The following is a 23,450-nucleotide window of genomic DNA, read 5'->3' on the forward strand; positions in this document are numbered from 1 at the left end:
CTACTGAATGGGAGAAAATATTTGCAAATCATATATCTGATAAGGGTTTAATATCCCAAATATATAAAGAAATCATAAAACTCGAGAGCAAAAGAACAAATACTGGGCAAAGGATCTGAACAGACTTTTTTCCAGAAAAGATATATATGAATGGCCAACAGGTACACGAAAAAGGTGCTCAACATCACTAATCATCAAGGAAATACAAATCAAAACCAAACAAGATATTATATCACACCTGTCAAAAAGGCTGTAATCAAAAAGAGAGGACATAACAAGTGTTAAAGAGGATGTGAAAAAAAGAAAAGCCTTGTACACTGTTGGTGGGAATGTAAATTGGTGCAGCCATTATGGAAAACAGTAACAGAGGTTCCTCAAAAAATTAAAAATAGAACTACAATATAATCCAGCATACTTCTGGGTATATATACTTCTGTGTATATATCTAAAGGAAATGAAATCACTATGTCAAAGAGATATCTGTACCCGATGTTCATTAAAGCATTATTCACAATAGCCAAGACATGGAAACAACATGTGTCCATCAACAAATGAATGGGCAGAGAAAATGTGGCATATATATATATATGTTTATACCCCACAATGGAATATTATTTAGCCATAAAAAGAAGGAAATCCTGCCATTTGTGACCAAATGGACAAACCTGAGGGCATTATGCTAAGTGAGATAAGTCAGACAAAGACAAATACTGTAAGATCTCACTTGTATATGGACTCTAAAAGGAAAAAAAAAAAACTCATAGAAACAGAGAGTATTTGTGGTTGACAGGGGTAGAGGGAGTAGGGGAAATAGGTGAAGGTAGTCAAAGGATACTAAATTCCAGTTATAAAAATGAATAAATTCTGGTGATCTAATGAACAGCATGGTGATTATATTTAATGATACTGTATTGTATACCTAAAAGTTGTCAAAAGAATGGATCTTAAAGTTCTTTCCCCCCACACAGGATAACAATGTGAGGTGAAGTATGGGTTAACTAACATGATTATGGCAATCATTTTGCATATATCAAATTATTATATTGTATACCTTAAATTATTATATTGTATACCTTAAATTATTATATTGTATACCTTAAATTATTATACTGTATACCTTAAATTATTATATTGTATACCTTAAATTATTATATTGTATACCTTAAATTATTATATTGTATACCTTAAATTTACACAATGTTGTATGTCAATTATATCTCACTAAAGCTGGGAAAAATTGATTAATTTTGAGAAATAATGATTTCCACACAGAGCGTATACTCTGAATGAAATTTCCCTGCTGAGGTCAGGAACTGGCTTTGGTATGGTTATTAAAACAGAAAAGGAAAATCTCATTTATACAGCATCTTTGATGTTTCCTAGCACTTTCTCTCTCAAGAAGATTATTAGAAAATGGCTATCTGATCATGTCACTCCCATGCTTTCAATCTTTCACTGTTCTCCAGAGTGTTGGAAGTCAAGTTGAAATTTGCTAGTTGAACACACAGGCCTTTTGTTACCTGAACTCAGCCTACCTCTTCAGCTTCACTTCTTGCCATTCCTGACCCAAGCTCTTGGGGGCAGCCATGGCCAACTACCTGTGTATTTCCCGAGCACTGTGTTCTGAACGCCTCTTTTGCTTACATGTGCACGCGTGATATCCCTGCTATTCAGAATCCCCTTCCTCTTCTTCTCCCTTCAAGATTCATCTCAAGCATCCCCTCCTTTGGGGGAACTTTTTTTACTCTCCAATGAATGAAGTAGTACTTCCTTTTGATATTTGTATAGTACCTCTCATGTGAAATCATCATGCTTAATATTATAACAATCAGTTACTTGTTTGTCTTAATTATTAGCTTATAAATTTCTGGAGGAATTGTTCACTTTGATAGTCCCAGCATCTAAGACAGTGCCTGACATGTAGTAGCACTTAAATGTGTTCACATTTTGACTAAACAGATAAGAGGAATGAGGGAAAATTGTGGTGAGGGGAAGGGGAAGCCACAAAGCTAGGAGAAAAGACATGGATTTGTGAAAACATGAATATTTGTGCTGAGAAAGACAGGATACAAGATAGCCTATTTCCACATATGTATCACATTATCACAATTATAAGTAGGCATATTTAAAGAAATGTGCTAGAATTGTGTCAAGAGTATATTTAAACAAGAAGAAACACTTCTGCCATAACTGGGGCTATATAAATAGACTTCCTTTATGAACTTTTTAAAATGCTATCCCTAGATTGGGATTGACATGTACACACCACTATATTTAAAATAGATAACCAACGAGGACCTACTGTATAACATAGTGAACTCTGCTCAATATTCTGTAATAACCTAAATGGAAAAGAATTTGAAAAAGAATAGATAATGCATATGTATAACTGAATCACTTTGCTGTACACCTGAAACTAACAACATTGTTAACCAACTATGCCCCAATATAAAATAATTTTTTTAAAAAGATGCTATCCCTAGAAATATTAAAAAATAAGATGAAAAAAATCTTGCTTAATGGTTTGGGTAGGCATTTGTCTGGAGGAAAAATGGAAATATGGTCACATATCATTTTGGAGCTGCAAATATCAGTTAGTCTACCCGAGGCAGGATAGCACAGTGGTGGAATACAGACTTGCGATCTAACAGCTGTTCTCATCCTCGTTTCATGGCTTACTATTAACTTCTTACTTACAACCTTACTACTTTGCTAGCTATGTCACTTTTGTTATCACCAACATTATTGTTTCACATATAAGGAAGCTAAGGTCCGGGGGAGGTGCAGTGATATATCCAAGGTCCGATAACCAATCTAGGCCTGGAACCAGGTATTCAGATATGCCTCGCACTATGCTTTCCATGACAGGAGGGCTAGGAACTGAATGAACTGAATGCTGCTTGGCTCTTATACAGTACTGTAGACACAGTGAAAAACTGCATTAGGAATTCAAAACTGGAGTCATGTAACCTATAACCTTTATTTACAAAAAGGATTAAAGCTCCATTTTTATTAGGCTTCATTTTTTAATTACAAAAAGCAAAATACTTTTCTGTTGGTGGGTTATTTGAAGCCTTCCTTTCAAAGCCAAAAGCTTTAACATTATTTCCTTCTTTAAAGCTAGAATTGTTTTAAGGTAAATTGAAAGTTAAGTTGACATTATGACCTCCACAAGAGAACTAAAAAATTTTGGCCTTCTAAAGTCTGTTACCTACAAGAAGCTTCATATCTATTATTTAGAAAAAGCTGAGTGGTGGAGTGTTTCAGTTTCCACCTGGATGTCTGAGGTCAAGTAGATTGCAGAAAAACCACGTGACTACAGTTCATACCCTCTGCTTAGATATGCGTGCTTTGTTAGGCAGCCGGAACCCCAGAGCTAGGAGGTTTAAGGTTTAACATTTTTCTTTTGCTGAATACATTTGGAAATTGGTCCTTAGCCATCTTTTTAAATATCACTTTTACTTTTAAATGTTTTCTTCCAGGACAAAATGTAGCCAGAAGTTAGCTAGAAGATGAAAGCTTAAAAGATTATAAATAAAAATTATAAAGATTCATGAAATCATCAGTCCATTCATATTTATAGAGTTTGCTTGCCTCTCGTAGTTTTAAGATGATTTTTTCACAGTAAGGGTGCTGGTTTCCTCTCAGTAATCTCTGCCCTCTAAAATTCAATTCACAGTAATATTTTTTCTTCCTACATTGCATAAATTAAGTCTTCTCCTCCAGTGTGATAGATTTTTTTAAAAACTTAATGACTAGGTGATTGCAAATCTTTTTGCTGTTGTTATAAACAACAATGCCTCATTTCTGGCTGAATATTAAGAATTTGCACTGTGCTTGCTGTTTAAAATATCTTTTAAATGTCCACAATTGAATTAAAGCCTTATGTTCAATCATGAACCATGAAATTAGTTGGTATAACCAATGTTCTGCAACTCAGCCCTTGAAAAAATAAAAAGATTGCAATTCAAAATTACTAAGAGTCTCAACTAAAACTGGGTCTCTGTACTTTCTAAATGTCTTGATTGCATCACTATCAAAGGATAAGACAAAAAAACAAAAGAACCTCACCCGCATACATAATTCTTTATTTTAAAAAAAATTAAGCCAGGTAAAGTAGATTTTAGTGACAGAGAATATCACAAACTTGTTTCTTTGTTTCAATTTTGTAACGAGAGTTAAGATTGTGTTTACACGTAAGTGTCTGTTTATACTTTGGGTGAATTTCTGGCCCATTCAATCAAGAACTCATCATTTCACCCAAACCACAGGATATTATATAGAGATCAATATAACAGTCAAATAGTCAAACAGAGTACTCTAAGATCTGATCTGACCTGAAAGCCAGCCCATTCCTGCAGCATCAAGTCCTTACCCAATGTTGATTTAAAACAATAAAACAGCCACTTATTTTACCAGCAAAACGGATTAGGGAACAGCAAAGTCTAGCAATTCAGGAAATGCAATCTATGGCAAATCACAGACAAGTCTGGAGAAAGGAGGGGAGCCTTCTTTTATAGAGGATAAGTGGAGTTGGGAGGGTCTATTATAAACAAGAAGTCCATTGGAGGAAACTGGGAGTTCAAAGTGTAGTGGCTTTTCATTGGCTGAGTTGTGACAGTCTCTCATTGGCTGGGCTGTTGCTGGGCAAGGAGGAATTTTTCATTCCTCCTGCTGAGTAGTGAAGTGCTGCTGAGTAAACCTCCTTCCTGTTGGAGATGCAAAGGTAGCTCTCTTCCTGTTGGGTCTTCTGTTGACCCCTAGTGGTAGTTCATGAGAGCTTCCCCTTATGGCTTCCCGACTCCGACTTCATTTTAAATAGGGCTTCTGTTTATTAATTTTTACACCAGGAAACTATCACTGTGTCACAAAAGCAGTTACTATGATTTGGCTCTTTGCTACTCAACAGAGGTCTGCAGAATGCAGTGTTGACATTGCCTGGGATTGTGTTAAAAATGAAGTATCTCAGGCCCTTCCTCAGACCTCCTGAAGCACAATCTACATTTTAACAAGATCCCAGGTAAATCAAATGCATGCTAAGGTTTGAGAAACACTGGTTAATTTGATTAGCCTAAAAGTGCAAATTTTCCCCCTAATTGCCTGAAATAATACCTAGGATGAAAATTGATCAATAGTTTGGGGAGAGAAAATTTTACGGCACCTACCATCTCCAGCTTTAGACTTTACCTCATTTAATCTTCTTTAAAAACCTTGCAAGGAAGGTTTATTTCCATTTCTACAGTGAAGGATCTAAGTACCTTGTCAAAGTTTACACAGCTAATAAGTGTTGGAGGCAAGATCCAAATCAAGGTTAGTCTGCCACCAACACACGCCATGTCTTTTCCATTAGAAAGCACACTTGCTCATTTTTTAATACTACTTAGAACCATTAAATATTTTCAATATAGGCCTCAGATTGAACTTTATCATCAAAATCCATTTATTCAACTTACTTGGTTTGTCACTTATGTTTTTGCATTCTGTGTCCAAGACAGCCCTGTATGGGTCACATCCTCAATATAGTAAGCTGAGCTGTTCATCATATTGCCTAAGGTCCATTAATGGCACATACTTTCCCCTTCACCTCAGACTTTATCTTCTTTGTAATTTATGGATGCAAATATTTTCAAGGTTTACTGCAGATAAAATGGTCTCCAAATCTTATTGTCAAACACAGTGGTTAAAAATTACACAGGAATCCTGCAAATGGCGTCTCACTAGCTACATCAGTAAGAATTACCATTTTCATTTCCTTTGGAAGGAAGTGTATGCCATATAAAATTGTTTATGCTGGTCACCAGTCATGACATTGCCCATCGCCACCTACAGGTAAATTGTAATTTTGTCACCCACTGAATTAGTCTCTGGATCTGTTTTTCAGAAATCTGTGACATATAAGATAAGGATTTCTTTTAGGGAAATCATAATATTTCTGGTGACTAGTCTTCATCTTCAATTTAAATCTCTGGGCTCATAATTTTCGTTCTGAAAAAGTGTCAAATTCACTAGTGAGTGAACATAGAATCAACCAGTCAAACCTAGTAAACTCTTTATTCATAATAAAATACTCTATGACGACAAATACATTGTCACTCAAAATTTTACTTTCTTTCTGTAAGCATTTGCTTACAAGAGGGAGTAATTTAAGTAACTGTTTTGCCCTACATGCCATACCTGTGTCCCCTCCCCTTACTAATGGAAATAAGGTCATTATTGCTTTTAAATCTAATCAATTTTAGATAACCCAGAACCGTTATAGAGACCTCCCCACACTTTCTAAGGTTCTGTTCCTCTAGAACCACTTCTAGTACTAATTTCTATATAATTTCAGCTTTAACTAGAGAAGGAGAACGGCTCTGAACGATATTAAACTAAAAGATTTATTGTAGGTGAGTGGATTTTCAACAAAGGTGCCAAGGGGGATGAATAATCTTTTCAATAAATAATGGGATAACTAGATATTTACGTTAAAAAAAGAACACCAATGCTTACTCACAACATAAAAATTATTTCCAAAAGGTTCTAAACTTAAACATAAATCCCCAAACTATAAAACTTCTACAAGAAAATACAGGAGAAAATTCATGCAACTTTTGCATCACAAAACTTCTTAGGACACAAAAATATAAAGCACAAAAAATTTTGGTAAATTGGATCTTATCAAAATTAAAAACTTCTGATCTTCAGAAGACATTGTTAATAAAATGACAAGGAGGCCCAAGACCAGGAGAAGATATTCTCAATACATATTTCCAACAGAGGACTTACATCCAGACTATTTAACAAACTTTATGATACAAAGGCCAAAAATCCAGTAAGATACTAGGCAAAAGATCTGAACAATTACTTCACAAAAAAGATATATGAATGGCCGATAAGAACATGAAAAGATATTCAACATCATCGTCATCAGAGTTGCAAATTAAACCATGAAATATCACTAGACTGACTAATACTGAAAATGTCTGACAACTAAAAGTGTTGATGAGGATATGGAGCAGCTGGAACTCTCATGCATTGTGGATGAGAATCTAAAATAGTTTAACAACTTTAGAAAAGATTTTATAGTTCTTTATAAGCCTAAAATTACACTTAACCATACAACTCAAAATTCCACATCAGAAAATTGAAAACATATTGTCAAAATGAAAAATTTTACATGAATGATTACAGTAGTTTTACTCATAACAGCCAAATTGGAAGTAGTTCAAACGTCCATCAAAAGGTGACTGGATAAACAAACTGGAGTGTAGCTTTCAATGGGGGACTAGGGTGAGGCATAGATGAAACAGGAATAGTAGAAAGTTGAAAGTTGTTGATGTTGAATGATAGATACATAGGGGCTCATTATCCAGTTCCATTTACTTTGCATATATTTTCCATAATAAGTATTTTTAAAAGTAACATGGCAACCATTTTCAAAAATTATAAAAATTATCTATTCATTGATCTAGTTACTCCCTTTCTGAAAAAGTTATTCTAGAAAACAACCAGAAGGAGGAAATAAGCTATATGCTTGAAAATAATCATCTAATCTGCTTTACAATGTTGGAAAAATTGGGAAGACCCCAAATATACAAAAACAAAGAAATGTTCAAGAAATCATACTTTATAGAATATTGTGCAGAATTATAATTCATTATGATGAATAATTTATTATGTTCTAGGCCCTATTCTGAGCAATTTAATTGCCTTAACTCATTTATTATGAATAATATGTAGGAACACTAGTTCATTTAACAAATATTATCCACTATAAGAGCCAGGATTGTGCTAGGCCCTGCGAAAATAAGTGAGCAAGAAAATGTTGTTTTTTAGTCTCATGGAGCTTTGAAAGTCTGTTGGAGGAAATGGATATGTAAAGAAATAACTACAATAGAATGCAATTAGTTTACTGATAAGGAAAATAAAATGCTTTTCTTTTGATGTAAGCAGCAAAGTGAACACATAACTGTAGTTCCTATATGATATCTACATAAGGGCACCAGGAGTAAAGAAAAAGGCTTGACTTCTTCAGGTGATATAATTATAAAACAATTTAAATTTTTATGTTGAATTCCTTTAATTTTGCTACAATCTTTTAAGTATAAAAAAAACAAATACTTATACAGCAGATAATCAATTTAGTAGCGAAAAGGGTTTATTACATAACAATTTTATTGGAATTTTAAAAATTCTAATTAGTTTAGCAAATCTTTCTCAGGCTTCTCCTACTAATCAGTGTAACAGAAAATGTATTTATTGGTCCTAATCCTCTGTATACTGAAAGTCCGATCTACTTACTCTGCTAAAGTAGCTCTCAACCTGGCTCTGCATCAGAATCCCCATGGGAGTTTTAAAAACCTAATGATGGCTGACCCTCACCCCAAGCCAATTAAATTCAAATCTCTGAGGGAAGGATCCACTGATCTACTGGAAGAGCTGTGGATCATTTCAGAAATTTTTACTTAGGTCATTACATAGCTCTTTCCATTCAGGATGTTTGATACCCATAATTACTATATTTGGGGCTGGGAAGATAATTAAATTTACCGATGTAAACACTTCAAAAAGTAATTAAACAAAATATAGGCCTGTCATTCTTTTTTCGTATTCTAAACGTGTTTGCTCTGAGGAGTGTGAATTTCAGATGACTAACCACATACAAGGCAACAACAGGCACCACGCACAATGAAAACAACAAAGTTAGTTATTCCCTCTGACCAGTATTTTCATCATTCCTCAATACACAGAAAAGACACCACAAAGAAAGAGAAGAGAGGATGCATGCTACCTGAAATAAACATCAGAGCTCAGACAGGAGCCCAGAGATGACAGGCTGAAATGTGGATGATCTTGCTGCAGATGAAATGACAGCAGGGACAATTCTCTCGGTCCACCTCCTTCCAAACAGCTAGTGTACCAACTTATGCTTCCACACAAAGATGAGATGACTCAAAGGGGAGATGACTCAAAGAGATGAATAGTGTCAATATTTCCTCAAGCTTGTGAGCTACGTTCTCTTCACACCTTGACTCTTCCTCCACAGGCTACATAGAAATGGGTTGTACGGCTACTTACACTCTCCTACGCTTTGGCAGGCTGTCCTGGTAAATTTTCAGAAGGGACCGGGTGGAAGGCAGGGATAATAGCTGTTTAACTTGCCTGATACAGTACTTAGCACAGTAACACATGCATGTGGATGACTAATAAGCATGGAGTAAAATTAGCCTAATTCTGCTCTGATTTCTTGTTTCATCAGCCTTTGGGGAGACAATGATAATTAGCTGAAATAGCTGGAGAATAACACTTAATCATAGAAAACCAATGCAGAAAAATTACCAAAAACAAGTTGTCGTTGCCTAAGGTACATTTCTATCTGAGAAAAAGAGCAAAATTAAGCAACCTTGAAGCCCTCCAAGCCTTACATCCTAAAATGTTGGGATTTTTTTTTTTTTCTTCTCTTTTTAGTATAATCACTCTGGGCAGACATTTGACTCAAATTCTCAGATGGGTCAAGCTTTCCTCAACCTTATCAAATAATTAATGTGAGATTTGTATAGAAACCTTCACAGTTTATTTTACTCATTAATGTAAAATATAATTAAATGCACAGCAATGACTCTCAATTGCTCAATTCCTTCAAGTTTAGAGATAATCACTTTTTCTTATACACATACAGACCAATACTGTTTTAGATACACTAACTTGCATAATGTTCAACGAGGTAATTAAAAACAAAAGGAAAGAGAGCAAGCTTTATCTAAAATAAACTGTTTCGGCTGCTTGAGTTCAAATTAAGCACCTTTCTGAAAATGAAAAGTGTGATTAAATAAGGGTATGGTTATAAAGTGTGGGTGGTTAGATAATCCGAATTGCAGAATAGTTACAAGCTGTGCTTTCCGCATCCTGGACAGCCCTTTAAGGCTTGTTAAATACTATTAAGGTGTCAATTAAAAGATAATTAACTTCATAGCAAAACTGACACTCAAGATAGGGAAACTTTTCCATGCACTTCAGCAGTATAACAATACTAAAACAGAAACCCAAAGAACATTAGCTGCAATACATTTTAAATGGTTTTTCTTTTTCATTTCCATGCTATCATTCTATAACAATGATAACTTCCAAGGGCTGCAGCTCACAGTCCCACACAGCCTAGGTGTGACAAGGTGTGAGACATCAGGGCTGTTTCTGACTGCAGGCTCCCTCCATCACCAGGCCTGCCGCTCCCTCCTAAAGAGAATGAGGTCTGGTGGGTTTGAATTGTTCTCATATTTCCTTTTACTTTTGTAAAATATTTAACCAAGATTCATGACTGCTTTAATATAATGGCTATGCCAAATTATGACTTTGATTCTGCCTCCCTACTGCCTTTTTATATGGTATTTAATAAAGTCACATATTGCAAAGACTAAGCCAAGAAAGAACAACAGTTTGGGAGCACCTGCTACTGCACACCTCTAGGGTGAGAAAAGCAGAAGTAGGAGGCACACCCACAGATTGCTAATGCTAGTGCGCAGAGACGGTGAAGGCGAAATACATTCCAGCGAGCCATCTGCCTTCTTGACAGAGAATCTGCAACAGCGTCAGCAGTGAAAATCATCTCAGAGACACAGGCTGAAAATCAGCTGTGACCTCTTCAAGAGCAAAGATCAGCACCGCTTTTTCTACTACAGCTGGTTTAACATACCCCCCTCCTCCCGCCCAGGTAATGTTTTCACAGCTCTCTCCTCTTTTTATTTGGCTTCACACATCCTTTTGCCTTTGACATATGAAATAGGCTGGACTATCTGAAGCCTGACTTTTAAAGGAATGGATCTGAAGCGCTCTCTTGCTCTCTCTCTCTACTGTGACTTGAAATTCTAAAGCACACACACTAGCCTGCTGGGGGATGGCTATGGGATGTTATATTTGGTATATAAGGTATTGATTGTATGAATGAGCAATGCCTTGAACTAGGCTTGACAGATGTTAGCCAGCGTGGAGCTAAAACCTAAAACCTGAAATAGTGGGACTGGTTCTGCAGAGCTTGCACAGTATCTGACACACAGTAGCTGTGCAGGAAAAGTTTGGCAAGAACCAATGAAGGAGTGAGTCAGTGGATGAATGAATGAATGAATGAACAAATGAATCTACAGGGACCAACTAGCCAAATAAGGCAATCACCACCACTTACCATTCCTGCCTGCCTTCGGATTCAGCTTCTATATACCTGTTTCTGTCCAGCTTTTCTTTTCCCTCTATATCTTCATCATACACCCCCAGACCCTCCTGTTTTTTAGGCTCATGGTTTCTCCCAGACTTTTCCTAAAAATCTCCTATTCACCCACTCCCCCTCGTACTTCTTCAAGGCCTTGTGCCCCAGTCCACCTCACATACTGCCTCCAAAGAGACTGTATAAATTGTTGATAAACCCCTGGTTTATCTGACTCAAATCACCTAAAATTATGAGGCCAAATCATAAATTGCAGTCCCTGTCAGTGTCAATTTTCATCCTAACAATTAATTTCCTCTCATATTATCCCATTTTAAACTATTCTAGGTTGCTTTATGAAATAATTCATTATTTTAGTATTTAATATACTGTGGCCTTTATCTTCGTAATCTATTTCTATGTGGTCACTATTACTATTTTTAAAATGCTATTGTCCATCTGTTTCCTGTGGGATGATTCTAGTTCAGAGGGTCCTATCGTGCCTACACGTGGGGCTCCACAAAGTGTTCAGAAAACAGAATCGCTGGAGTATTCAGTGGTGGGGACAGACACATGGCAAGACAATTCCAAAAAGATGCACCTCAACTGTCTTGTAAGTAATGCACTGAGCAGCACACTTTACCTTGATTGAACAACTGCTTTGAGAAAGAGATATTTTTTTAATGTCAAGCATCAAACTCTTCAAACAATTCCATACTTCCCTGGTTCTCATTCTAATTTTCATCAGAAATCAAACAGAAGAGTCTATTTCAAGGCAATACCTTTTGCCTCAAACAAATGTGATCAAAAAATGATATCCAACAATGGTATTATTTATGTTTTGGGGTTAGTTATGATTACTCAGAAGTGAGCTAAAGATGAGAAAAAAAGGAACCAGCCTCCTAGCTTGAGAACGTACATTGCTTGTTCAGTCAACTAAGAATGTTCTATCCTAAGCTTAGCTTTTACCTTGACCGCTGGTTTTCTAGTTGCTTCTGGTGTTGATAGCAGGAAACGGCCCAGCCCAAGCACAAATGTGATTCAGGCATGTACCAGCAAGCCTGGAGTTACAGGGAAGCCTCCAGGAGACTCGGGCTGCAAATGAGAGTTAACCACAATTAATTTTTAGGGGAAATGGAAAGGAAGTGGGAGAGGCCAAAATTTGACTCAAAGATAAGAGGCCAGTCATTGGACTGAAGGGAAGTACAGTGTCCATCATTCTTATAGTCCACAGGCCCCACTCCCCAAGGACTCAGTCAAAGGACTATGACGGGGTAAAGTAGAAGCAAAAATTCTGGTTTTTTGTGTTTTGATTTTTTGTTTTTTGTTTTTTTTAACTACAATTGGCATGGAGAGGGCAAGATTGTCCTCCATATTTGTACCAGAAGGTACCATCTGCATTTCTGGGCCAGAAATTGATCCAGAATCTTCTATAAAATAAGAATGACAAGAAAAATATTATTTTTTGGTGCTTATTTGGCTCTAGGCAGTGTGCTGAGTGCTTTATATACGTTGTGTTGTCTAAGAGATATCAGCAGTCTCAACTTCAGGAATTCTCAGCTTTAGCCCAGGTACCAAGAGCAGCACCTACATACAGTTCTGGTCAATACAGGAAGTCTCAGTGGCAAGACATCTTCAGGGAACATCTGTGGCATAGGTGCTGAATTTGGTATCTGTAACAGTCATCCTCCAAGATACCTCCCACCAAGCTCTCTGCCTCCTGGTATCTGTGCCCATGTACAATCCCCTCCCATGTTGACTGAATACAATTAATCTGTGAAACCAGTAAAACATTGTGGAAATGTCAGTGTTTGACTTCTCAGGATAGGTCATAAAAGACACTGCAGCTCTAATTTTTTTTCTTCTCCCTTGGATCATTTGCTCTGTAAGAACAAATGAACACTCAAACCATGAACACTCAAACAGCCCTATGGATAGGATATGTGATGAGGAACTAAGAGCTCCTGCCAAAAAGCCAGTGACAGATTGAGGCTTCCTGCCAACAATCTTGTAAGTGAGCCATCTTGGAAGCAGATCTTCCAGCCCCAGTCAAGCCCTCAGTTGACTTCATCCCAAGCCAAAAATTTAACTTCAGCCTCATTAGTGACCTCAAGCCAGAATTACCCAGCCTAGCTGCTCTGAATTCCTGACCCACAAAAATGATGAAATGATGTTTATTAATTTAAGCTACTAAGTTTTGGAGTAATTTATTACATAGCAATAGACAGTATTATTGATTTTGGTACTTTGGTACTTGGAAGTGGAGCATCAGAGTAACAAATAACTAAAAGTATGGAAATGGCTTTGGAAAAGGCAGTGTGCAGAAGCGCCAAAGACTCTGGGGAGGGTATTGGAGGGAGCCTCATGTGCAGTGAACAGACAGCAGAAGCCAGAATGCCTTTGAGGAAGGTATGAGTTGGGGCTGAAAGGAGATGTGCGGAAGAGTCACTGGAAATTGGAGGAAAACAGATGCTGCTATCCTGCAGTTATGTGGAAAGCAGAAAAACGTACCATGTAAAATGGGATGACCTAGTTAAGAAGATTTCAATGCAGGTGTTTAAGGTGCTGCTTAGATGCTCCTTGCTGCTTACAGTAAAATGCAAGCAGAGAGAGATAAGCTAAAGGAAAGACTTAAAAAGGAACAAGGACCTTCTGGTTTTAAAAATCCCCAGCCTCTCCAGATGACTAACAAACATGTTATAATTAAGAAATGGCTTTCAGGCGAAGATGAAGTCCAAGACGTTTCCAGGAAAATATGGTCTCATACAGATTTGATATGGTGCCTCAGAGAACCGTTCAGTCACACAATAGGGCTTCTAAGAAACTTTAGCGTGAATTTCCTCAGCAATCTCAGCAGAAGCCCAAGTTAGAGAAGGACTTATCTCAGAAAGATTTGCAGATATGGTTTCTGTCTAATGAGGAGCACACAAAGTTTTTAAGACAATTATTTGGACAGAAACACCACTAGCTTGGACTGAATGAGACAGAAACAGCACAAAATGAAAAAGAAGGTGGTTTTGGTCTCTCAAAATTCAACTTGCAGGGAATAGGCTTGAAAGGTACACAGCTGCAACCCTGGGTTACCTTTCATGGAAAAGGATGAGTGAGTCAGAGAGTAGAAACTAGAGCCTCAAGGGCAGATCCATGAACCACAGAAGAGTACAACTACATCCTAATCTAGCAGCTTCCAAAATATGCCCAGTTAGATTTCAGACCGCTGGTACTTGTGTGCCTCCTGTTTTCCACATTTTTACATAGAAGTGTTTATAGCAGTTACCATATGCCTATCCCACCATTGTCTGTTGGGTGTGTTAGAGGGAAATAATGTCTCTCTCTAGGTTCACAATTGTTCAGATTAAGTGCAACTGTACTCAAGGAGTTATACTTAAAAAACTATACCTGAGGAGGTGCATCTGTATCTGGGCCTGATTTAGATGATGGGATTTTGGACTTCAATCTGAAGTTGTACTGGGTTGAGATTCTGGGGGGTCTTGTGAGGGGTGTGAGTGCATTCTGCATAAGGAAGAGATATGAATCATCAGTAGCTAAAAGGTAGACTAGTTGTCAGCCTCCAAAGTGGTCCCCAATGTTCCCTGACTCCTGTATTTTATATATATATATGTATGCATATTATATATATATATAATTTTACCATTATAAAGGATGTGTAGGACACCATTTATACTTTCTAAACAATCAATAATACAATAAATCAAGTTCTGATTTGTAGTGTTTGCTGATATCCATAATATAAATGTTCCCATCATGGCTGATTTCAAGCTACCAACATAATGTCACTGAATTCAGAGACAGAATGAGATTGAGATGTGCAATAGGACACACCTATATAGTATTCTCTCCATACAGATGCAAAAGACATAAAGAACCACGAGAGTATCAATAAAAGAAAAATGGAGGAAGTGAGGAGTTTTGAGGATTTATTACCTTAACTTTTAATATAATTTTTAAAATAAGGTTTATATAGTTTAATTTTTAATAATGGCTGTGTTTTACAACTGGCTTGCAAAATTCTTAAATGCTAACAATTAGCTCTCAAAAGTAGGTATGAGCCAGCTTCAGCCTACCTTGAACTGAGCCTCCTGTCAACAGCGCTACACATGAGCCATCCTGGAAGCAGACCATTCTGTCCCCACTCAAAGCTTTCAGATGACTGCAGCCCCACCTAGCATCTTTTTTTTTTTTTAATTTATTTATTTTATTTATTTATTTTTGGCTGTGTTGGGTCTTTGTTGCTGCACGTGGGCTTTCTCTAGTTGCGGCGAGCAGGAGCTACTCTTTCTTACGGTGTGCGGGTTTCTCATTGTGGTGGCTTCTCTTCTAGTGGAGCACAGGCTCTAGGCGTGTGGGCTTCAGTAGTTGTGGCTCGAGGGCTCTAGAGCACAGGCTTAGTAGCTGTGGCTCTCGGACTCAGTAGTTGTGGCGCATGGGTTTAGTTGCTCCGTGGCATGTGGGATCTTCCCGGACCAGGGCTTGAACCTGTGTCCCCTGCACTGGCAGGCAGATTCTTAACCACTGCGCCACCAGGGAAGCACCCCCACCTAACATCTTGACTGCAACCTCATGAAAGACAGAAGCATCCAGCTGAGCCATCTCTGAATGCCTGACCCATAGACTCTGTGAGATACTAAATGTTTGTTGTTTAATCCACAAAATGTCGAGGTAGTTTTCACTCAGTAACAGATAGTAATATATCAGCAACAGTTGCAGCCATGGGAGAAGTTGCCTCCTTAGGCAGAGAAGTGCAGGAGGAAAATGGGGAGTCCTAGATAAGTAAGAGCAACGTTTCATGGCGGTACACTTGGCATCTCTGTAAGCACCCCAAAACTATTTGAGAGAAATTTAAGAGGGAATTGGAGTTTTACCAGGGTTGTTTTTTATTCTCATATTACCAGTGAAGTAGCTGAGGCTCAGAAGGATTGAGTAGCACATCTAAAATCACACAGCCAATAAGCCAGTAAAAGGTAAAACCAGGGTTTAAACCCAAATCTAAGCCTATGCTCTCCCAGGGAGACCTTAAGAAGGTTACTGGTTTTTAGAACATGTTATTGTTTATGAATAATTTGATGCCCACCCAATCTGATGAGGGAAAGGGATTATTTCTAAATTTTTTTTAATTGGTATTTGTATAGCTAGTAATCAGAGCTGAAACTAGAAAATCTTCAAACTTCTACTCTAATGTTCAAAAAAGACTACAAAATAAGTTTGAGTATAAAATATGATCATGTGTATAATTAAATATTAAATGTTATATACAGAAAAACTTGAATTCAGAATTCAAGTAAAATTCAGAATTCAATAGCCTTGTTATATTTTACTAGTCTTTGTAATTTACAGTTAGAGGCAAGAAAACATGTAACAAAAGTAAGCTTCTATGGTCAATAAATGTAGATATTTTTAAGATTTATTAAAATTTTTACTTGTTCAAAATCAGATTTCTTTTGGGCCTTATCCAGTTTGACCCAGGACCTACGGGCCCCTACTAATTTGCATGATTCCCACATACAGTATTAAAATATTTCCAAGCTCTTCAAATTATTCACCTTAACAGCTTTTCATAAGCACTTCAAATAAATAGTAACACGGCTTTGTTTTCCAGATGACATTTCATGTGTCTAAATAATTCTACCAGACTTTAATGATTACATCAACTCAGGATAGCAAAGAACAAATACCAGATTTAACTTGGAACAATTTTAACGAATTCCACATTTGCTTTTCCTCTTAAGCATTTACTATTTATGACTTGTACAGTAGGTACAGTGGTGGAAGCTCCATTAAAAAGGCCTAGAACTCTAAAGACTGGGATGCTCTCTGGGACTATGTTTGAGCAACATAAACCAAATGCCCACCCCCCACCCCCGAGAGGTGGATTGTAAGTGTGATGATTAGAGAAACAGGATGTATCCAAAATCCAATCAGGAACACCAGAATATGGCTGCAGTCCAATCAAATCGACTAGGGTAGAATCTCAGGAAGGCATAAAATGATTGTGGTCAAAGGAAATGACATCTAATTAATTGTACTGTAATTTGTAGAACAATGTGTCAACAGAACTGGGATGGTCTTCATAAGAATCTGGGGAAAGGGAAGCAAAGATTCAGGGAAGCAGGTAAGTATTCTAGGCAGTTTCTAGCATCAAATACCTCCAGACATAAGCTAGAGAATGGTCCCATTCCAGAAATAAAATGGTCCCATTCTCCTGGATTAAACATTCTCAAACAGTTTGGTCTCAGGACCCTCTTACACCTTTAAAAATTATTGAGGACCCCAAAGAGCTTTTTTATATGAGTTGTATCTATTGATATTTACCATAATAGAAATTAAAGCTGAGAAAATGTTTAAATGCAAAATACTTAATTGTACATTCCTATCAGCTGTCAGAATGACGACATCATCACAGATTCCACCGTAGACTCATGATGGAGAGTGAAAAAGGCAAATAACCTCTTAATATTATTATAAAAATGTTTTGACTTCAGAGATGCCTAAAAGGGTCTCAAGGACTTGGAGCACACCCTGTGGAGCCCTGTCTTCGATGATTCCAGTTGAACAACTGTCTAAGGGTGCGTTGACTTTCCATGTGAAACTTCCTACGGGAGAGAAAGGAATTTACCTTCTCTGCAGTCTACTCGCCTGCCTCGTTCTCAACAGCATTCTGATTTATATGCCAGACTGGGGCGATTGGCTTGTGGGAAGGGGTTTTTCTCTGAGTCTCCTCAACTGCAGTAAAACCATATCTTGGTTTCTCAAAGTTGATGCAGAACATTTCCCTCTGGAAAGCTCAGATTCAATTTCACTCTCAAACCTCACTGATCAGCACTCTCAGAAGTACTATAAGCCACATGTTCATAGTTAGGGAGCCACAGAAAAAGTTAGAGGTATGAGTATATACACTCACTGAGCACTTACATATTCCGAGTTCTACATTCTCTGCTCAGTACTTTCCATAATATGCCATTAATTCCCACCCTATGAGTTGGGTCTTTATAATTCTCATTTTAGAGAGGGACGAACTGAAGGGTTAAGACATTACACAAGATCATACTGGGATGTGATAAAGCTGGAATGTGAAACTTTCAATAATAACAATTGCAAAAATAAACAGCAATTGATTACATTCTAAGTGTGTAGAAACATTGCTCTAAATACTTTATGTGGGTTTTTCATTTCTCACAGCAATTCCATAAGATAAATACTATGATTAATTTCCCATTTATATTTGAGGAAACTAAGACACAAATCAATTAAGTGAAATATGCAAGATCACACTGCACATAATTGGTGGAGCTTGAATTTGGCTGAACCCAGGCAGTCTGACTCCAGGCTCCATGCTCTTAAACCCTACATTCCATTCCTCTTAGCAATCTTGTTTAATCCCAAACCTATGCTCTTAGCCTCTTATGCACTGCCTCTCAGGAAGTCTTCCAAAGAGACGCTTCGCAAAGAGGCACCATCTCCTGGCTGCAGAGTATGTACTAAGGCTAATCAGTTACAATAAGATCATCTTCATAACACACATTTGTATACAAATGTATATAAACAATGCAGCTGTAAATAGTTAGGAGTAAATACACTAAATATCTGTATGTTCTAAGGAACAAACTTGATAGAAAAACCAGTGGTTAACTTTATGGAAGTATTAAAGAATAAAAACTAAGTATAGAATGAGAGAATCCTAGAATCTCAGAATTGTAAAGGGTCATAGTTACTATACAAGCAGAAAGGGCAGGCTGACTATGAATGGAGAGAATATTTGAATCTACGTAGAGCTTCAGACTCCACATTACTAAGCATGAATAATCTAAGGACTTTGGCAAATAAGGATAATTTCAGGCACTCTTACCCTACCTGTCTCAGGAGTACAAGTGAGGCCACTGGCCAGTTTTAAACATCCATTTATTTCTTGTGTACTCTAATTCTGAATTAGAGTAATAAGCTGCTTAACATCTTTTTTTTTTAAGTATATCACTGTTAAGACAGAATTAAAAACTGGTTCTTCAGTAATGAATTTTATGAATGCAGAATTTTTTTAAGAGTATGACTGAAATTATTTTTTAAAGATATACCTATCACACCTTGGTTTCATCTATATGGTTATTTATTATCCCTGTTGGCAACTCTGATGATGATTTAGCACTCTGAAATCTTGCTGACTAAAATTCCGTTTCCATTGGTAATAGTTCCATTTAAGTTCTTTTACAGACATTTGGATATAAAGATGAACTTAGAAGTAATTCCTTTGATATTCTTTGATAACTTCAAAAAGGAAGAAATTTGGAATCTGCTTTTCAACTGAAAAATAAGTGCCAGTCATAACTGGTTCAACCCTTCCTGACCTTCTGTGGCATTTAAATACTCTTCTTCCAGCCTAATTCACTTTGTCCTAACCAGACAGACACTGGACTTCAGAGCTGATAAGGAGAGTTCATGCTCCACTGTACTGACTGTAGTACTATTCACATGTAGTCACAAAACAATCTCTCTCTCACTACCCTTCCTTCCTTCACTCCTTCCCTCCCTCCCTTGAAATTCTGGACAGCTCAGGTCTTCTGTTACAATGATCAACTTGCTTACTGGTTATAAAAATGTTCTACTCCTATTTAGAGAGAGAAGCTAGGAGTAGAATACTATCTTGGATTCAACCAAGCCTAACTGATTCAAGACTTTTCTTACTATAAGCCACATTATCAAAAATTGTTTAATAATGATTTTAAGCTACTTATATTAAAACACTTAAAAACGTGTATGACATTCTAGGCCCACATTTTTTTAAATTGGTTCTATTTCAGGTTGAAACAGGTATGGCCAGGGGTATGGGAAGATTAAAAAAAAAAAGATTTTAAAAAAGGGAAGGACTACAGTGAAAGGAAAACTTACATGAAGTTTTCAAAACTAATCGACACATTACGTGTTTTTGTGTGTGTGGGTGTGTGTGTCTTAGACAATGAGTGGCATATAAAACACTGGACAGCATGAACAAGAGAATTCAATATGCAGATCATATAGAGGACATACATTTCAAAATTTTTAACTGAATTTGGTTGTGTAATTAATTATCCAGACAGCAGCAGCTGATAGACTCAAGATAGAAGAGTTCAAAAGAACTAGGATAAACATCTAAGAGTTAATAACTAACATCCATCTGTTATTAGTTGTATCTCGTAGATGCAGGACATCAATGTTTTCCTCACATCAGTTACTGTTTGTCCCCAGATATCTCTTGCCAAAGCACCTTGGTGCACAGTGATGGAAGATAAACAGCGAGAGGGAGTGCTCTTCAATTTTTAGTTTTCAACATTTCTACGGGAAGGTGTGTTTTCTTTTCTTCCTCCTTTTCTAACAGGCTTGATGTATTACCTTTATCTGAGACCACAGTGCCAACATCAAAGAATGAACTGATAGAAGTAATGGGTCAGAGTCAGGCACTGTTCAGTCTGTGATGTGATACTGTTGACAGCAACAGGGCTGCAGAACCCAGAGCACTCAGAGGCAGGTTAATGACAGCAGTGCCTGCAAAAGAACCAGCAGCAGAAGAGGCCATCATGGGACCTCCAGAGACATCAGGGTCTGAAAAGATTTGAAAAACATTGATTTCATAGATTCTTTTCTAAATCAGGGCTTCGCCATCAGCTTCTGCTAAGTTTTGGGCCCACGTCAAACGATTATCTTCAATTTGTCCCATCAGTATTGAGACAGGATTAGTGGTGCCAGTCTTCTGCTCCCTACCTCATAGAACACTGTTCAGAATAGTTGGTACCTGTAAAAAAGATTAAGCAGGTAGATAAAAACACTTTTCTATCTACCTTTCTATCTTGAATTAAGTAGATAAGTGTGAGCACCATGAAGAATCAGAAAGCTAGGACTCTTTCTTCAAGGAGCTTATAGTCCAGCTGGGGAGACAAAATACTATATCTGTCATCTAATGCTATCTGAGAAGGTTACAGGGAAGACATCCATTGGGGCTGCTGCAGATTTATCCACTAAGGTAGGAAGCACTTGCAACCTCAATCACATAGTTGTTGTCAGGCCTCAGTTTTTTCCAGGGTGGTTTACCAGAGACTTCAGTTCTTCACCACACAGTCCTCTCCATAGGTTGTCTGAGTGCTCTCAGGACCAGGACGTGGTAGCTGGCTTCCCTCGGGGAGAATGATCTTAGAGAGAGAATGCACCCAAGGTGGAAGCTACAGTCTTTGTACAACCTAATATCAGAAGTGACATACCATCACTCCTGCCACAGACTGTGGTCACACTGGCCAACCCTGATAAAATGTGGAAGGGGACCACACAAGTGTGTGAAAACCAGGAGGTGGGGATCACTGGGGGCCATCTTGGAAGCTGGCTAACACAGAGACATCCTTACAGAAGCACATGTGCAAGTTCATGAATGATAATTCTGAGTGAGTGATTCAGAAACTGCATGCCGTACAAGAACATCACAGGAGGGTTAGGCTAATCAGGAAGCGGTCATGGTGCTGACAGGGCTTCCAATAAGCCTTAAAGGATCATTTACCATTTAAACAAGCAAACAGAAGCTGGGAAAACATTCCTGTCACGGGAAGTAGCAGGACGAAAGTGAGGAGACAATTATCTACAAGACATGCTAGAGAAGCTAGGAAGGCCAGCTAAGTGTTGCTCTGACAGCCTTCCACTCTGGGGGCCAAACTAGTTTTTCAAGAGATGGTAACACTGAGTTTTCCTGCCAAAACTTCTGATTTGTTTCTCTTTGACTCTAGAAACTGTGATACACTGAATCTTTTGAAAAATAACATTAGAGCCAGAAGTGCAGGAGGAACCTCCAAGATCATGGCATCAACACCTGGAGTACCTGTAACACCAAACAGGGAAAACTCTACATAGGCTAATGCTCCCCGTGCATTTTGTGCAGCACAGCGTGTGTGACCAGACGCTGAAAGAGACCATGATTTTTCAAATCAAAAATATCATGCCGAAAAATGGGATGAATAAAACATTAATGAATTCTGATGAGCTGTTTTCATGGTGTGTATTATCTAATGATTAATACTCTATCAATGAAATATTTCTAATCTCATTTAGCCTCCTAATTTATGTAGATGTGAAATCAACAAAGGAAAATGATATATCTATGTTGGAATGTTTTTCTTCTTTGACGCTGATGTTTCATGGTGAGACGAGCGCTCAGAAGCCGCTGCACTGATCCCTCTCTTTTAGAGTGTGTGGGGCACGTCTGTAATTGTCATCTGAATGCAACAGAGGATGGAAAATATAAGTCTCCCCTGCAATCTCATGGCCTGCACGCTGGTGACTGAGGGGAAGTGACTTGTTCCAACTCCTGGGTATTCAGTACATTCCGAATTTTGTTAGTTTTGCCCTTTGCTGTCTTTTTGTGTGTGGGTAAAAGTTACATAAAATTTACCACTTGAACCATTTTTAAGTATACAGTTCAGTGTTGTATAATAATAACACACCAATTCCAGAACTTTTTCGTCAATTGAAAGTGAAAGTCTATTAAACAATAACTCTCCAGTTCCCCACTTTCAAGCCCCTGGCAAACACTTTTCTACTTTCTGTCTGTACGAATTTGACTATTACAGGTGCTTCGTGTAAGCAGAATCATGCAGCTGTTGTCTTTTTGTATCTGGCTTAATCACATAGCCAAATGTCTTCAAGGTTTGTCACATGTCTTAAATATACTTTGGCCATGAAGAAAGCCAGGTTCCTTCTTAAGCATGTGGAATTTGATTATATCTTTATGTGAGACTATATGTAGTTTCACCTCCTATTAATATGCAGCATACAAGGATGTCATAGGAGGGGTAAGGGCTATACACTTTTGCCCCTGAAATAGGAACAGAGAGAGAAAATAGTTCAGTTGAAATTGCCTCTTGAGGATGTAGGCAAGAACCTATTACTGGGATCAGAAGTAGTGAGAAGCAGGAGTTGGAGGTGAGGGGTTAGGGGTGTTTCCCCTGACCCATCTGGCTCGTACCTTTTTCACATGCTCCTGAATGATCCATTTTCTGCTTAAGTGTCTCTGTTATTACAACCATATGGCATGAACCTCTTCTAGTCTTATGCATTTCCCTTCACTGATACAAAGTAAGAGAAAAGATTTAAACCTTCACTACACTTCACTGCTTGTGAAGATGTATGGATTTTGTTGCTATTAAATGGAACCAGAAATTGTTTTAAATCTAAGTGTGTCCCAGGCAGCAATGTTACTGAATCATTTCATGACCTGAATATCACAATATTACAATATCAAATACATACA

General features: G+C 37.6%; 1 long non-coding RNA gene across 1 annotated transcript in view; it reads right to left on the reverse strand.

Moving 5' to 3' along the window:
- The window catches only part of LOC132413639 (uncharacterized), a 491,922-nt gene that overhangs the window by 264,804 nt on the left and 203,668 nt on the right, over positions 1 to 23,450 (reverse strand). The window contains exon 3 of the long non-coding RNA XR_009516777.1: positions 12,146 to 12,271. This is a non-coding gene — a long non-coding RNA (uncharacterized lncRNA). The remainder of the gene's footprint in view (positions 1 to 12,145; positions 12,272 to 23,450) is intronic.

The sequence above is a fragment of the Delphinus delphis genome, chromosome 18 (assembly GCF_949987515.2).
Source record: "Delphinus delphis chromosome 18, mDelDel1.2, whole genome shotgun sequence".
Taxonomy (NCBI): domain Eukaryota; kingdom Metazoa; phylum Chordata; class Mammalia; order Artiodactyla; family Delphinidae; genus Delphinus; species Delphinus delphis.